General features: G+C 46.2%; 1 long non-coding RNA gene across 1 annotated transcript; it reads right to left on the bottom strand.

The window, feature by feature from the left end:
• Window positions 1-2,685: 2,685 nt before the first annotated feature.
• On the bottom strand, window positions 2,686-16,243 carry LOC127046563 (uncharacterized). The gene is made up of 5 exons (XR_007773121.1): window positions 16,160-16,243; window positions 15,965-16,074; window positions 11,468-11,696; window positions 2,996-3,121; window positions 2,686-2,923 (listed from the first exon to the last, which is right to left on the bottom strand). It is a non-coding gene; the product is annotated as an uncharacterized LOC127046563 (long non-coding RNA).
• Window positions 16,244-17,611: the final 1,368 nt, after the last annotated feature.

Below are 17,611 nucleotides of genomic sequence, written 5' to 3'. Positions count from 1 at the left end.
GAGGAGGGGGAAACAGTAACGGGAGACTTGGAAATGGCAGAGATGCTTAATGACTTCTTTGTTTCAGTCTTCACTGAGAAGTCTGAAGGAAAGTCTAGTATAGTGAATGCTTACGGGAAGAGGGTAGGTTTAGAAGAGAAAATAAGAAAAGAGCAAGTAAAAAATCACTTAGAAAAGTTAGATGCCTGCAAGTCACCAGGGCCTGATGAAATGCATCCTAGAATACTCAAGGAGTTAATAGAGGAGGTATCTGAGCCTCTAGCTATTATCTTTGGGAAATCATGGGAGACGAGGGAGATTCCAGAAGACTGGAAGGGGGCAAATATAGTGCCCATCTATAAAAAGGGAAATAAAAACAACCCAGGAAACTACAGACCAGTTAGTTTAACTTCTGTGCCAGGGAAGATAATGGAGCAGGTAATCAAAGAAATCATCTGCAAACACTTGGAAGGTGGTAAGGTGATAGGGAATAGCCAGCATGGATTTGTAAAGAACAAATCGTGTCAAACTAATCTGATAGCGTTCTTTGATAGGATAACGAGCCTTGTGGATAAGGGAGAAGCGGTGGATGTGATATACCTAGACTTTAGTAAGGCATTTGATACAGTCTCGCATGATATTCTTATAGATAAACTAGGAAAGTACAATTTAGATGGGGCTACTATAAGGTGGGTGCATAACTGGCTGGATAACCGTACTCAGAGAGTAGTTGTTAATGGCTCCCAATTCTGCTGGAAAGGTATAACAAGTGGGGTTCCGCAGGGGTCTGTTTTGGGACCGGCTCTGTTCAATATCTTCATCAACGATTTAGATGTTGGCATAGAAAGTACGCTTATTAAGTTTGCGGACGATACCAAACTGGGAGGGATTGCAATTGCTTTGGAGGACAGGGTCAAAATTCAAAATGATCTGGACAAATTGGAGAAATGGTCTGAGGTAAACAGGATGAAGTTCAATAAAGATAAATGCAAAGTGCTCCACCTAGGAAGGAACAATCAGTTTCACACATACAAAATGGGAAGAGACTGTCTAGGAAGGAGTATGGCAGAAAGAGATCTAGGGGTCATAGTAGACCACAAGCTTAATATGAGTCAACAGTGTGATACTGTTGCAAAAAAAGCAAACGTGATTCTGGGTTGCATTAAGAGGTGTGTTGTAAACAAGACACGAGAAGTCATTCTTCCGCTTTACTCTGCGCTGGTTAGGCCTCAACTGGAGTATTGTGTCCAGTTCTGGGCACCGCATTTCAAGAAAGATGTGGAGAAATTGGAGAGGGTCCAGAGAAGAGCAACAAGAATGATTAAAGGTCTTGAGAACATGACCTATGAAGGAAGGCTGAAGGAATTGGGTTTGTTTAGTTTGGAAAAGAGAAGACTGAGAGGGGACATGATAGCAGTTTTCAGGTATCTAAAAGGGTGTCATCAGGAGGAGGGAGAAAACTTGTTCACCTTAGCCTCCAATGATAGAACAAGAAGCAATGGGCTTAAACTGCAGCAAGGGAGATTTAGGTTAGACATTAGGAAAAAGTTCCTAACTGTCAGGGTAGTTAAACACTGGAATAGATTGCCTAGGGAAGTTGTGGAATCTCCATCTCTGGAGATATTTAAGAATAGGTTAGATAAATGTCTATTAGGGATGGTCTGGACAGTATTTGGTCCTGCCATGAGGGCAGGGGACTGGACTCGATGACCTCTCGAGGTCCCTTCCAGTCCTAGAGTCTATGAGTCTATGTACATGATAGAGCACTAACAGCTCACTCCAACCCAAATGGGAATTTATATTTGCTAAACAAGTACAAAGACAGGTTCTGCAACACATTTTGAAGGCCATGAAAGAGTTGAGCATCTGCTGTGGCAATGCAGGGAGAATGACATAGACACCTTATGAAGAACTGAGGTGCCTCAAGGTGAAAGAATATAGTCTGAAGGACTGGTGAGAGAGTACTGGGAAAGTGAGGTAGCATCACAAACCCCATTGCTTTGCGTTTATAAGGCTACAGGACTGGGTGAGAGGATGTAGACTTCTGCTCATGCGAAAACTGCAGTAGATAGGGGTCAGAACCTCACATGCTGAGGCTGCTGCCCCACAAAATGACAAGAAAACATGAGAATGACCATGCTGGATCAGCCCAAAGGTTCAACTAGCCCAGTATCTTGTCTTCCAACAGCAGCCAATGCCAGGTACCCCAGAGGAAATGAACAGAACAGCAATCATCAAATGATCCATCCCCTGTCACCCATTCTCAGCTTCTGGCAAACAGAGGCCAGGGACACTTGAGCATGGTGTTGAATACCTCTCCATCCTGGCTAATAGCCACTGATAAATTCATGGAGAATAGGTCTATCTAGTTCTTTTTTGAACCCTGTTATAGTCTTGGCCTTTACAACATCCTCTGATAAGGAGTTCCACGGGTTGACTGTGTGTTGTGTGGAAAAAATACTTCCTTTTGTTTGTTTTAAACCTGCTGCCTATTAATTTCATTTGGTGATCCCTAGTTTTTGTATTATGAGAAGCAATAAATAACACTTCCCTATTTACTGTCTCCACACCCGTCATGATTTTTTAGTCCTCTATCATATTCCCCCATAGTCATCTCTTTTTGAAGCTGAAAAGTCCCAGTCTTATTAATCTCTCTCATAACTAGTAGGGATACTCAACTAGGGCCCGATCCTGCAACCCTTACACATGCAAGTGATTCTTACTCACTGAAATAACCTCATTGAGTCCTCCAGGTCTACTGCTGTGAGTACAGGCTGCAGAATCATCACATGATTCTAAAGGAACGTATCCCCTATCCCCTCAGTAGGAACAGTTGCTAGGGTGGAGGGATACTACGCACTGTACAGTTGTTGTTGTTCCCAGCTTTCTATCCCTTTCTCCAGATGCTACGCTGAACCTGACTAAGGTTCTCCATCTCTGCTCCCTGGGAAGATAGCCAGGTTTAAACATGGTTCCACATCACACCCCCAGAATTTCCCATGGAGTTTTGTCTCACCTCTGCTATGTCAGGGACTTTGGTTGATCTGGTTGTGATGCTGGCAGACAGGTGCCACGTCATACCAAGGCTCCTAGGCCCCAACTGATACTGATGACTGCATAGCTGGAAACCAGTCCACCTCACCTGTGTGTTAGTATTATTAAAATAGGTATTAGATTTATAAAAATGTGTTTCGTATTTAGACTCTCTGAAATGCTTGCAAGCTGCTGCATGCAGTAACCTCACTTAGAATATCTGTATCCCACGTTACAAGAGAATATTTAAGTGTTTGTTCTGTGATTAAAAATGTTTTTTCTTAAATTGGAAACGTCTCTCCCCAGTCAGGAGAGATGCATTGCCAAGTTTCCCATGCTAGTTTACCACAGAAGGTGTTAAGTCTTGCCCACAAGGTAGTTCATTGAAACCAAATGAGCCGTTGTGGAACGAGGACAAAAGACTTTGTTGATGGCTCCTTCTACAAGCACGAAGAGGAGACATGCATGGAGACTTGCCCCGTCGAAGAACCTTAGTCAGGTTCAGAGTCTGAACTCTGGGTGAAGGGAATACAAATCACTGACAGGAAAGCTCTGCATCTTTATGCCGTTTGGACTCTGAGGAGCAAGGATTTTTAAGCACAAGCAAAAGCTCCCTAGGGTTGGCCTGGGTTAGCCCTAAAGGACACACAGCTTACATATTACAGAAGCTTCTATTGCCTTTTATAATCTAAGACTAACTCATTTGTATGTATGTTTATCGGCTTTAACCTTGTAAATAACTCTCATTTCTTTTTCTTAGTTAGTTAATTTATCATAGGATTGGCTACAAGAGTTGTCTTGTGTACAGGGCCTGCTCTAGCAATTTCGCCGCCCCAAGCACGGCGGCATGCCGCGGGGGGAGCTCTGCCGCTCGCCGGTCCAGCGGCTCCGGTGGACTTCCCGCAGGCTTCCCTGCGGGGGGTCCAGTGGTCCCGCGGCTCTGGTGGACCTCCCGCAGGCGTGCCTGCAGATGCTCCACCGGAGCCGCGGGACCAGCGGACCCTCCGCAGGCATGCCTGCAGGAGGTCCATTGGAGCTGCCTGCTGCCCTCTCGGCAACCGGCAGAGCGCCCCCCGCGGCAAGCCGCCCCAAGCACGTGCTTGGCATGCTGTGGCCTGGAGCCGGCCCTGCTTGTGTAGGATCTAAAATGAAATTGACCTGGGGTAAGAGACTGGTCCTTTTGAGGCTGGGAGTAACCTGAATATTGTTGTGATTTTTGGTGTCAGGGACCATCTGTCACAAAGGCAAGTTTGCCTGGATGGCAGGATAGATCGGAGAGCCCAAGGCGAGAGTCTGTGACTCCATGTTAAGGTTGTAGTAGTGCCTGAGAAATTCACACTTGATACTTGGTTTATGAAATCTAAGTTCAGAACTCAAAACCAGTCTGGCGTGGTGTGCAGCGCTTCTTGGCAGTTCCGCCCTGACGTTTATACTCACATTCCTGAGCCCCTCCAGACAGCTTGAAACCGGTCACGTAAAACAAGATTCACTGGACAACATTACCCTATGCCATAGACACAGGTATAAAGATGTAATGGCCCAAGTCTCTTCTCATTGACACGGGTTTAAACAGAACTGTCCTAACCCTTTCAGAAGTGTCTATGAAAACATTTTTTGCTGCTTCCCTCTCTTAACCTAACCAAGTCCTGTCCACCACTACCACATGGCTACGCATAGGGGTTTTAAGGAGGGTTAACAAGGCGATTCTTTGCAATCACACATCTTTAATGCAAGGCCAGATTCTGATATCCTCACTGAGTAGCAGTGAGACTTTAATGGGACAATCTGTTGAGGAAAGCCCTCCACAGCATGAGTAAGGGTATCAGAATCTGACCCACAGTCGACTCATTTGCTGTTCAAAGTGGGAGAATTCTGAATCTTCCCCCAGCCTCATGCTGCAGCTGCCTGCTCCTTTCTGTCCTAGTGCTTGGTTTACACTAATTCGTATTGTCAGGGCTAGCTTTTCAAGGCGGAATGAGATTGTGCACCCTGTCTCCAGGAGGCGCTGCACACATAGTTACAAACCAGAGAGCAGGAGAAGCCCCCTTTGCCAGCTTGACAGGCTGGACTGGTTAGAGGACCAAAATGGCTCCCAAAGTAATTGGACTGCTCTAGATTATGACTGTACTGGCCTGCCTCTGGGCAAGTCTGCAACCTGGAGCTGCCTGGATAGAACTGGTATAATGTGCTTAGCCAGATGACCTTTCAAAGGGTAAAAAATCAGGGGCATAAAAGTCAAGGCAACGTGATGAAAATGATGAGCTTCCTGCAATCTGCCAAGTAAAAAGGAATGCCAATACCTGCCTAGCACATTTGATTGCTCATTGTTTACGTGCTGCCCTGCATGAATCAATTATTTGTATTAATAATAATAATAAAGTGCTTCTATAGTGCTCTTCATAAGCAGATCTCAAAGCACTTTACAAAGGCAGTCAGTGTCATTATCTCCATTTTAGTGCAGCATTTACAGACCTCAAGCCAGATTAGGGTTTTATTGCACAAGGCACTGTGTAAATGTAGAGTGAGAGACAGCCTCTGCCCCACAGAGCTGAAAGTCCAACATGACATGGAAACAGAGATGGGAAGTGATCCACCCAAGGTCTTGCTGCAGGCCAGTCGCACATCAGATGTCCTGAGTCCAAGGAGCAGGCCTTATCCACTAGCCCATGGTACCTCTTTGCAGCTCTGCTGTGTCTTTCAGTTGAGGATCTCAGAGCAATTTACAACTTATTTAACTGACTTCCCAAATCTCCTTCATGAGTCAATATCCCCACTTCACAGGTGAAGAGACTGAGGCAAAGAGCAGCGAAGAGTCTAGCCAGTGGCAGAGCCAGGCATCCTGACTCCCAGCTTCATTCTACCCCCACCCCTTCCAATATGTCTCACTTTTCCTGAGCTTTGATTTTCTTCTATCCTTTGCTCACTTGTTTGTGCTGTTTTTAAAAGTATCCCTTATTTCATCACCTGCTTAAATGCTGCCAAGCACAGACAATATTTTGTTCCATTTCTCTTGACTAAGGAATTGGGAGGTTTGACAAAGGGAAGGAGACTTTTTTGCAGCCTCTAGCTGGATTCCCCCCCTTTGATCTCTTTTGCTTTCTTTCTGTTTCTCACATGGTTGGCTGATGCTCTTTGACTAGGAATTTCTGCTGTCACCATGCTGCACCATGGCCATTTTTTCCCTTTCATTCAGGTTCTCAGCCACGCAGCATGTTGGGATCTGTAGCCTCCTATTAAAGAGGACTGCAAAGGGGAACAGAAGAGGTTTGTCTCTCCCTCCCCTCAATCTTTTATGTTTATGATGTAGAAAAAAGACCTAGCAGTTATTTGTGTGTCTTTTACAGGTGGACAAGCCCCCTTCTTTTCCCTTGGCAGGTCACCTCTAACTGGGAGAGTGGCTGCTGCTCCATTTTGTGGAAATTAGAGGCAGCCCTTGGACTTTTGGCAAATTGTCCATAAACCCCTGGCTCTGTTGGGTGACATTAGGAATTCACCTGCTCTGTTGTCTGCAGTGGTGAAGGCCTGGCTCCCAACCAGCAGATATACAAACCAGGTAAATAAAGGTGAACTAAATAGAATAGGATGTGATTCCCTATATTGCCTTTCATATCCAGACTGGAGTCTCATCTTACTAGCAGTGGGGTAAGTTCAGAGTAATGGGATAAAATCCTCAGGCTTCAGTGCAGTTACACTGGAGTAACTGATATCAGAATTTGGCCCCAGGCATCCCAAAGCCCTTTACAAACAAGGAGCTGGATAGCAGCAATGCAGCACGTGAAGCCAGCATTTGGTAATCTCTTGCCTGCAGCCTTGGACCTGCGAACCTGTTTTGTTCAGAGGGGAGTTGTCAGCCAGAGCACCAATTATTTCAGCAGAAAACACCAGAGTCACTTTTCAAGGGTGGAGGGTGAACTCAGTGACATCTTCTCTTCTGTAGTTTTGGCTCACTGCAGGCTTTATAAAAAACGTCAGCATACCCAGCTTTTCCTCTCCTGCACTTCAAAGCTGTGGTTATAATTCTCACCCTGCACTTCCTATGCTGCGAAAGGCAGGAGGGAGTAGCTACTGGCATCCCAGCCATCAGCAGCTGCCAACGTGGTCCATTAATACGCCAAGTCACTAGCTCTTACGATTAAGACAGAAGAAGCCCAAGATGGAAACAGCTGCTCTGTTGTCCCAGACAGTATGTCACCACCAACCATCACATGCAAAGCACCGTCCCGCCCTTGCCAAGTTCCACCTGTGAAAATGCACACATGCTTGCACACAGCGCCTTGTGCCCACCCGTGTCAGTTTCACTTTCTGTGCTTGGATTGCAAACACGACGGTCGTGGAAATATTTCTGTTGCTCATTGATGGTGAGAGGTGGATCTAGTATTGCCCTTTAAAACAATCAGATTGACTACATAGTACAGTCCCATGGCATGAAGATGCCAACACCTCCCTCCTCCCAATTCCAGAGCCAAAATCAAGCATCATCCATTGATTAGAAAAAGGGATTCCTTCAATATGTGCATAGGCCATCCAGGGGGCAGGTTAAGGCACAAGCACATGATGCTTGCACTGCAACCCCAAAGTCTTATTGATCACTGCCCTATTTCCACCCAGTATGTGCAACAATAGAAACTTCTTCTCCGTCAAACCGGACCCTACACACAACCTATGGCATGCAGGACCGGGAATAGAAGGCATGAAAGGCAAGTGCCAAGACCTGGCAACCCATGTGGAAACATGAGTAAGGTGCTAATATTACTCCTCCATTTGGGATGAGACACAAAACCAAGGTCCTGACCACTCATGGGCATTAAAGGGCCCCTGGCACTTTTCCCAACAGGTGTCCTGGCCAAATTCTAACTCGGGTATTTGCATTTTGCCTACCTAATTCCTCCCTGCAGTTTCAGTAGGCTATGGCATGGTTTCTCACTTCCTGTCCTATCCTGGCATGTAGTGTTGCTGTTGGTCTCAGCCCAGAAGATGCATTTAATTCTGGAATAAACCATTCCTCTAAGATTTGTAAAGTGCTTTAGGATTCTTCAGGATGATAGTTTTTTGTCTGGGAATGATTAATAATCACTTTGTACAGGTATAGAGTATACACCTGTACAATGGGATTAATAATAATTCCTAAACACAATACTCTTAAAGTGGAGAGTATTTAGCAGTATTTTAAGGGAAAGAAGACATTACGAGAATACTGTAATTATTCCTCAAATGTGTTATATTTTATGTAAATGCACAACTGAGGCACCCAGACAACTATAACTTTGCCTTATAGTGACACCACAGAGGGGAAAATATGTAAAAAACTAATTTTTAAAAATCAGTTTCAGCTAATCCATCACCAAAAACACTTAAGTGCCTTTGGTTGCATATCAGCAAGGTCCTTAAGTAACAGAGAGTGGACAGTGCTAGACTGAGACTCAGGAGACCTGAGTTCAAATCCCTGCTCTACCACAGACTTTGTATGTGACCTGAGGCAAGTCATTTAGCCTCTCTGTGCCTCAGTTCCCCATCTGTACAATGGGGATAATAGTCCTGCTCTAACTGCCAGCGGTGTTGTGAAGACAAGTGTATTATAGATTGAGAGGCTGAGAGGCTAAGGAAATCAGGACTCAATAAGTACCTGAGATAGATGGGAGTGTTCCTGCTGAAGTCAATGGAGTGACGCGTGTAAAGTTAAACACGTGCCCTCCTGACTCAGGGTGTCATTTGGGTAGAACGGATAACCTGGTCCATTGTGTCTTGCACAGGGGCTGCCTTTGTCATTTCCTGGGGGGTACTCGACCCCCACTCTGCCCAGGCAATGCCCCCACTCCACCCGTTCCCCCAAAGCCTCTCCTCCTGCACACCGCTGAACAGCTCATTGCAGCAGGTGGGGGGCACTGGTGGGTGCTGAGCACCAACTAATTTTTTCCCATGGATGTTCCAGCCTCAGAGCACCCGCACACACATGGAGTCAGGGCCTGTGGTGTCTTGTCTTCCCTCTCCATTTCACACCAGAAAGCAATAGGAAGCCTTTATCTCTCTACTGAACCATAGCAACGCTGGCTCACCAAATCTCACGCTCTTAGCACAAGTCTTACCGTATTTCTTGTTTTCCTTAAAGCCCCACTTCCTGGAGTTCAGTGATTATGAAACTCTCTGCTTCTGTAATTTGAAGTAAGTTTCTAGCCCTCAGGGTTGCAAAGTAAAGCTTGAAAACATGACCCCTACAGCCTTAAAAATCAGAAGGCTCCTCAAATACAGAGAGTCCTCAAATCTTTTCTTTTTTTTTTTTAAGTCTCGTGAATTTTAAGCCAGTCTCATGATTTATGTGGGAGGAGGGTTCAGGCAGGATTTTGAAGGTCTGGGGTCAGCAACTTGAAATTACATTACAGAGAACAATCTGACCTGAATTAAGTGGGGATAGGGGAGCTAACAGATGGCTCCAGGGAATTTGCTAGCAAGGTTTTTCCTTTATTTTTTGGATTTGTTTACTTTGTGACAGGACTTTTCACCTTTTCTCCTGCATGGTCAGTTTGTTTTTCTCGTTGTTGGTGGGGGGGCGGGTCTCTTGTCTTACCCACCAACAGGGAAGAGCAAAACATTTTTAAAAGATACCATAAAGCTGCCCAAAACACCATCAGAGACTCAGAGGGAGGGATAGGACCTGAACCTACTTTTAACCCATTTCTTGAAATTGTTTGGTTTCTAAATGCCTGGTATCCCTTTAAAAGGATCCTCTGACCTGTTTGGGTGAGGATTCCACTCAAATAAAACTCCACATTCTCTGCAGATCAGAATCTCATTCTGTTTCCCCCCAAAACAGGCTTTTTATTGGTACGTGCAACTCCTACAATTTAGATTTTCTTGGAAAGAATCAAGAAAATGCAAATCCTGTGTTTATTTATTCATGCATTAAATCGGCTGCTGCCAAATTGGCCAGCAATCTGGGTACACTTGCTCTCTGACTCAGTCCCTTCTCTGCAGGCAAAACCTGAACTGTATTTTGCTTGCTACGGTGAAGGCCTTTATTGCTGGCTCCTTGCTCTCTGCTTTGCTGCTGTTTGCTGAAACATAATGAAAACAGTAAAGAAACTGTGCTGTGTATGTTTGTTGTGCAACAAGCCATCCCAGCCCCAGTGCCTTCTTCTTCCAAATATTAACTGCGCTCTTGGCAGCCGTGAGGAAGAGGGAATCTTGACTTGCTGCCACCTGCAGCCTGAAAACCAACTCCAACAGCACAAATGTGCTAGAATATTTACATCACTATAGAAACCTGACACCACTTTCATTCCCAAAGGATCTCAGAGCCCTTTGCTAAGGATATATAGGCAGCACCTCTGCAATGCAGCCACTTCTGGGGGGAGGGTGGCAGCAAACAAGAGATGAAAGTCAAGGGATAAAGGGAGAAATTTCGGCAAAAGCATAAGGGTAACCCCCTGCTTCTACTAAAAGTGCCATGAGAGGATGACTGTAGCAAGGCCTCCCACCAAAACTGATTGCGGGGTGGGGGGAGAAAGCACCTGATGGGTGGAGCTGGGCCAGCCAAACCGATCCCTTCAGATGCAGAGGGGCAGGAAAGGAAGCTTAAAAGGCAAGCCCTGCAGTTCAGTTGCGGGGGAATTGGTGAAGGGGACAGAGTTGTCCTGCCCGCTGCTGAGCCCCCACATCTGAGGTTGAGCCCTGCAGTGCCGAGGACCCAGAAGGACTGCTGGCTGGGACAACTGACAGGAGCACAGAGGAGCTACTGGGACTGCTGCTGGCCATGTGCCCTGGGGAGACGGAAGACACCCACAAGACAGAGGCATACTGCAACAGGGTCGTAGGAAGTAACTCAGGGACATCAGCAATAGTCCAGTTGTTTGGCCAGAATACTGGTCAGTGTGTTTCAGTGCGATCCCTGCTGACCCCGTGGTGGAGCCTTCCACCGCTGTCAGGGCCCTTGGCTGGGACCTGGTGGAGTAGGGTGGGCCTGGGACCCCCTAGCCCCTGCACCTGCCCCACCCTTGGGATGGCAGCATTCCCATATTAGGCTGAGAAACCTGCATTTGTCTGCCTTCTGCCTGGGCTAGGAGAAAACTGCCTGTTGCTCAGCCCTGTCCTGAGGGCCTGAACTCCTCAAACTGTTTGTTGCTCTGCCGTGCTTGAGGGCCAGAGCCTCGTCAACTGCTTGTCGCTCTGCCTCACCCATGGGGTCAGAGCCCTGAAAGCACTAATTTCCCCTGAAGCTTTGTTGGATAGCCATGCGGTAGTGAGAAGGCCTGGACCCCCACACCCAGACTAATGTGGAGAGACAACCACGGACCCTTACAGTGATAAATAATACAGTTATCTTATACTTAGCACTTTTCATCTTCCAAATGCATTGCACCCATCCATAATGAATCCTCAACAATCCCCTCTGAGGGAGGGGAATTATTTTATTCCTGTTTTGAAGATGGAGAAACTGAGGCAGAGAGGATCAATGCCTTACCCAAGGTCATGCAGGAAGGCAGAACAGAAGCTTGCATGAGGCTGCATCTATCTTTTGCAGAATGTACAGAAGCTCAGTTCTGAAGCTGTCCCCTGTAGAATCCAACCATTGGAAATGCACAGCTCAGCTTCTTCAACTTAGCTGGATGACGAGGTTGAGCCAGTCTTACTGGGATTCACGCTCATGGTCCAAGAATCTCAGTCTTGTTGCTTATACCATGGGCACCTCCCTCCAGGAAAAGGATGGATACAAATTAGTATCTTGACTTCAGATTGAAATAACCTTCTCTCCTCAACCCCACAAGATTGTGTTGACGTTATCATTCAGTGTCTAACCTCCCAGTGACTTGACAGGAGCAGGAGCAGGCCCAAGTCGATAATGAGAATGCATCAGAAGGCCCTGATGCAATCAGGAACTGAGCTGCCCTTCGTCCGGGAGATGCCCACCATCTCTACACAGCAGCCAGTACCAATAATCTCGCCCTCAGCACCGCTGTGCGGCGCATGCCCCTCTATAAACACAGCCCACAGCGGGAGCCTGTAGGCGCTTTGGTCCAATCACACAGCTCAGTGAGGTGCTGTGGTCTAGGGCACTGCGTTTGGGACTAGGGCTGAGGATTTTCAGCCTGAGTTCTAGTCCTGACGTTGACCTCCTCTGAGGCCATGTGCAAGTCTAAGAGAATTTGCCAGTTGAACTTTAGGCCCCTGAAACTCTAGTAGTGGTAGGGTGACCGGATAGCAAGTGTGAAAAATCAGGACAAGGAGTGGGGGGTAATAGGATCCTATATAGGAAAAAGCCCCAAATATCAGGTCTGTCCGTATAAAATCAGGACATCTGGTCACCCTAAGTAGTGGGCAGGTGCTGGGTGGTGTTGGTGGCCTGTGGTATACAGGCAATCAGCCAAGATGATCCCTTCTGGCCTGAAACTCTAAATTAGAGATCTAATTTTCAGTGGTACTGAGCACTGGCAGCTCTTAGCAACTCCTCCTGGAAACTGCGAGTGTTCAGCACCTCTCCTCATCAGACCAATGAGGGTTTTAGGAGCCTGACTTCAGGCATCTAGATTTGAAAGTTACAGCTTTACCTCCCTGCACTTCCATCTTCCCCTCGGGTAAAACAGGGACCAAAATACCAACCTACGTCCCAGCAGCTGTTGTGAGGTTTAATCAACCCCTGTTTGTAAAGAGTTCAGTGCCATTATTATTAATTTGTGCTGAGCAGGGCAGCAAGGACTGCCCTGAGAGGGCAGCTTCCCCTGCTGGAAGCAGTATCTACGTTTCACTTCTTCTCCCTCTCTGACTGCAGCCACTGATAAGCTCTTGGGAAGTTCCCCTCTGCGGGCCAAGCTAGGACTTCGGAACAAATAAAGCAGAGGCAGCCCAGAGCACACGGGAAGAGGACACTTGGAAAGCTCTAGTTAGCTCTGTTTGGCTGGACGACTGTTTCAATAAATGCTCGTTATTACATGCTAGTTCTTTACGTAAATATGGAGCCTGACTTCTGTATTCAGTTCAGATTTCCAGTGACTTGGCATGAGAAGAATATGCCTCAAGAATATTGTTACCAAAAATTAGTACCATTTTTGGGGATCCTGGGAGCGAAAGGGGAAGAGGGCAAATCAGTCAAAATCAGGGTTTAATTTGTGCCAGGGCTTGCCAGGGCTGAGCCCTGGCACCTCTGGGCTTGGCAGTTCATACCTACCACACCTCTGGGCTTGGCAGTTCATAGCTACCACACCTCTGGGCTTGCCGCATCAGTTATGAAAGTAAACAGATTGCTTGAGCCCCAGCGCCTCTTTCATTACTAATTAAACACTGGTCAAAAGACATGGAAACAGCATCCAAAGTGAAGCTGAAATCTGTACAGGTGGCAGAGGCCAGACCAGGGCTGCAGATGCCTAGCTCAGCAAGGTTAGAAGGAACTGGAATGAAATGTCCTAGAGGAGACTGTTGGCTCAGAATATGTCTGACCTGCCTGTGCCACCAACATCCAGAAATCTTTGAGAATGCTCATAGAAGAGTTCCCTACTATAGCATGCAAGGGACCTGAGAACCAGGAGCAGGAATCCAATCCATGTGGTATCTTCAGAGCCCAGATCAGCAGTAATTCACACCCGAGGGGTGCCTAGGCACAACGGTGTGCGCTCCTTTACATTCTTGGCTGAATGAACAAACCCCCATCAGGCCACTGTGCTTTACTAAATCAAGGAGGAAAATGTCACCCTTATCCCAGCCACTGATTAGTTTATGCCCCGAATAAAGATTAATAATAAGCATGCACTGAATCTTCCTCTCACCACTACTTAGCCGGTTGCCTCACTATGCAGCAGAGAGTTCCACAGTTTATTATATTTCTCCTGGGTTTCTGTAATATCACGGAGGTGCATGGCACATTAGAGCAGTGGCTCTCAACCTCTCCAGACTACTGTACCCCTTTCAGGAGTCTGATTTGTCTTGTGTACCCCCAAGTTTCAGCTCACTTAATAATTGCTTGCTTACAAAATCAGACATAAAAATACAAAAGTGGCACAACCCGCTGTTACTGAAAAATTGCTGGCTTTCTCATTTCTACCATATAATTTATAAAATAAATCAATTGGAATATAACCATTGTACTTAAATTTCAGTGTACAGTATACAGAGCCATGTGAACAAGTCATTGTATGTATCAGGGTCTATGCACACTCCGTCTCCATTTGGGGCAGGGCAGGGCAGTGATATCACTGGGATTAATCCCCTGGTAACCCTCGGGGTGACCACAGAGTCAATATGGTGGCCCTCAGACACAGGGTAGCACAGCCTAATGGCTAGCGTCAATATGGCAGCTCTCAGAGTGTGGGGTTAACCCTTTCTTCTCCAGTGCGGTGTATGCACACCCCGACACATGATGAAATTTTAGTTTGCACTGGCTTTGCCAGTGCTTTTTATGTAGCCTGTTGTAAAACTAGGCAAATATCTAGATGAGTTGATGTACCCCTGGTTGAGAACCGCTGCATCAGAGAACCAACAGAAACCGCCTTCCTGGCCAGAAGACCTTGCAATCCAGGACAACAGCAACAACAGAGGAAAGGAGACAGGGAAGAGGGAGCATGAGCAATAGGATGATGTGAGTTCACTGGGGAAGCTAGTTCATGTCTCTTGATGGTTCATTTTGATTTAATTTTTGGAACAACAGGTGTTTGTCACTGTAGAGCTTCATGGCTGGTGTCATTCCACGGGCTTCACAACAGCAGTCCTCAATCTTTCCCATACAGCGACCACATCTTACAATAGAAAAAAGTTTTCAGACTTTCTAGCCAGGAAAGTAACTGGGACCTTCTAGCATGGTCATGACCCCCAGCTTGAGAACCCAGAGGAAACACCAGTGGGTCAAGTTCATCGCTGGCATAGTTCCACTGAAGCTGATGGATTTTCATTAGGACTGGAATGGGCCCATTTGTCAAGACTAGCTCCCAGCCCCAGGGAGCTTATGCTGTAAATTGAATGGGTGCAATACACTCAAAGGGTGAGGGGCAAGGGTTGGAAAAGACAAAATAGTGGCTGATTAGCAATGGAAGGTGACAGAAGATGGATTTAAAGAGATAGGAGGGGCCAAATTCTGCTCATTTACACTGGTGTAAATCCAGAGTGATTTTGTTAGTGATATACACCAGCGTAATGAGCTGAGATGCAGACAGGGATAGCGCTCGGAGTAGCCATGGTATAGTGGAGGATAGCCTGTGTGGATGCAGTGTTTCCAATTGTGTTGCTATGCAGGGAGTCTGTCATGGGCACGGAGCCTGGCGGAGGAAGGAGCAGCACTTGGCGAGTGATGTAAGAAGATAGCGTCAGGCTGAACTAACTCAGCCAGCCAGTCCTTGAGATAGGATAATTTAGGATGAATAAGTCTAATGTGAAACCCTGATAAAGGAACAGCTGCTTGCTCTGAAGGGGAGAAGCCTTGTCTGAAGGCCACACGATAAGGGACAAGCAGAGGCCAGAAGACAACCACTTCAGAATCTCTCCTCGCTTTCTTGTAGGGTGACCAGACAGCAAGTGTGAAAAATCGGGACAGGGGCTGAGGGGTAATAGGAGCCTGTATAAGAAAAAGACCCAAATCAAACCGGCACTGAGCAGCTAGGGCAGCACTCCAGTGTCCTAGAGGGCAAGACGGCCTATTTCAGCCTTTCTGCCACTGCTGAGATTTCCAGTGGGGTCAGTGCTGATGGTGGGTTTGATGATGAAAGCACTGCACTGGTAGAAACGGGACCGAGCCGACCCAATCTCCGAACAGCCAGTGCCCAGTTGCAAGTTTTGATCACCTGGGCTGGGTTCAAGACCGTACCTAGAAGGTTAAAAGTTCTATTATCCCGTTATCTTCCCTGCCCTAGTAAGTAGTAATGAGGCCATGCTCTTGTTTAGCACTTCGTATCTATAAATATCACAAAGCACTTTACAGAGGAGGCAAGTATCATAATCACCCTTTCACAGGTGAGGAAAGTGAGGTGAAGCAACTCACCCAAGGCCAAACAGCAGGCCAGTGTCAGATATTGTAATAAAAACCAGCCCAGGTGTCCTGAGTCCAGGTAATATAGGATGTGCTCATTTCCTTCCCAGTAAGAGATGAGTCTGGATTAAACAGAAACATTCGCAATATGATGAACAGGAGCTATGACACCGATTCCTGTTAACAAATGATAACGCCTAGGCTTACCTGCTTAGCAAATAGTTTGGAAATATGCCTCCCAGGGAGAGAATTTCCAGGAGAGCCGCCTGCTTATAAACATTGCAAATGAATGGTCCTGGCAGTCTCAGATAAAAGACTATCCTAATGTGTTTATTATTTATTAATCATCAGAATAATAAGAGTAAGAGCAGGGTATTTTCATAGCCCTCTTTCATCAGCTGCTGAGCCACCCCGAGTCCTGCTTGAATTTTAAAAGAACAAACTAGATTTGAAAGAAAAAAATTGTTTCTGCTTGTCTCAATTTGAATGGACAAAACAAAATGCTGAGCAAATGTACCATAAACACCAGGATCTTACCCATCACCTCCAAGGAACCAGAACAGGAGAGAAGGTAGAAAGAGTGAGAGGATCAAAAAGGAGGTGCAAGGAACCACAAAGTAACACTAAGGGGAAATATGATACTGACAAAATGTAAACACCCAGGTGTGACAGCACATGGGTAGGGTGGGCAGAGAGAGTATAAAGAGGAGCAATGGGATGAAGTTAAGCACCAACAGCATAGGCTATATATCAAGACAAGTTTCCTGAGGGTGAGATTATGTCCCAGTCTCCTGAGGGAAGTATTACAAGTCCCCACATTGAGCCATTCAAAACTGGCCTGGAGCAGGCTCTTGAGGGGACAATCCTGCACTCAGAAGAAACTGGGATGTTACTAATCTTTCCCATCACTAATTTCTATCACTAATTACTGATAATACAGTAAATATACAGCTCAGACCTGATGTAGCACTGCTCTGCCACAGACATCATCTGGGACCTTGGGCAAGTCACTTAAACCCAAATCCTCAAAGATATATTGAGGCACTTCGCTCCTATTGAAATCAACAGGAATTAGGCATCCGAATACCTCTGAGGATCTGGGCTCCAGCTTTTTGTGCCAAAGTTCTCCATCTCTAACCCAGAGATGATAGCACTTCCCTGGGATTTTTTGAGGTGCTCAGAGATCTACTGATGGAAAGAACTATATAAAAGCTAGCTATTCTTTTCAAAGCTGCCCAGACTGTATATGCTCCATTGCTATGTGGAGGACTTGAGTTCCCAGGGCTCTCATTTTAGCACCTTTTACTAGAGTTGCACTCAGGATAAATAAATAAATAAAAATTAAAAACAGATGCCAAGAGAGGATCTAGATGTATTTCAAGAGAAGCATTTTCAGAGTTTTTCATTCTTTGCAGTATTTTGAGATCCTTGGCAAGTCCTTGGCCTCTTCTTTGTAAGGTATAAGAATTACCTTACCAGTCCATAGGAGTCTCAGTTACTGATGAAATCTTTCCGTTCCTGGGGTCAGTGCCACTCCCTCTCTTGGTGTGTTTTTCCATACACAAAAAGAGCAAATGGATGCTTTGTCAGAAAGACCCTTAATTCAGATTGAGAGCAAGAAAAACCAGGTGTGTGGTCTCAGGCTGGGAGGGAGGGAGG

Source organism: Gopherus flavomarginatus, chromosome 3 (assembly GCF_025201925.1).
Source record: "Gopherus flavomarginatus isolate rGopFla2 chromosome 3, rGopFla2.mat.asm, whole genome shotgun sequence".
In the NCBI taxonomy this organism is placed as follows: domain Eukaryota; kingdom Metazoa; phylum Chordata; order Testudines; family Testudinidae; genus Gopherus; species Gopherus flavomarginatus.
Note: the sequence above shows the minus strand (reverse complement) of the source record. Positions and strands in the feature narration are given on the sequence as shown.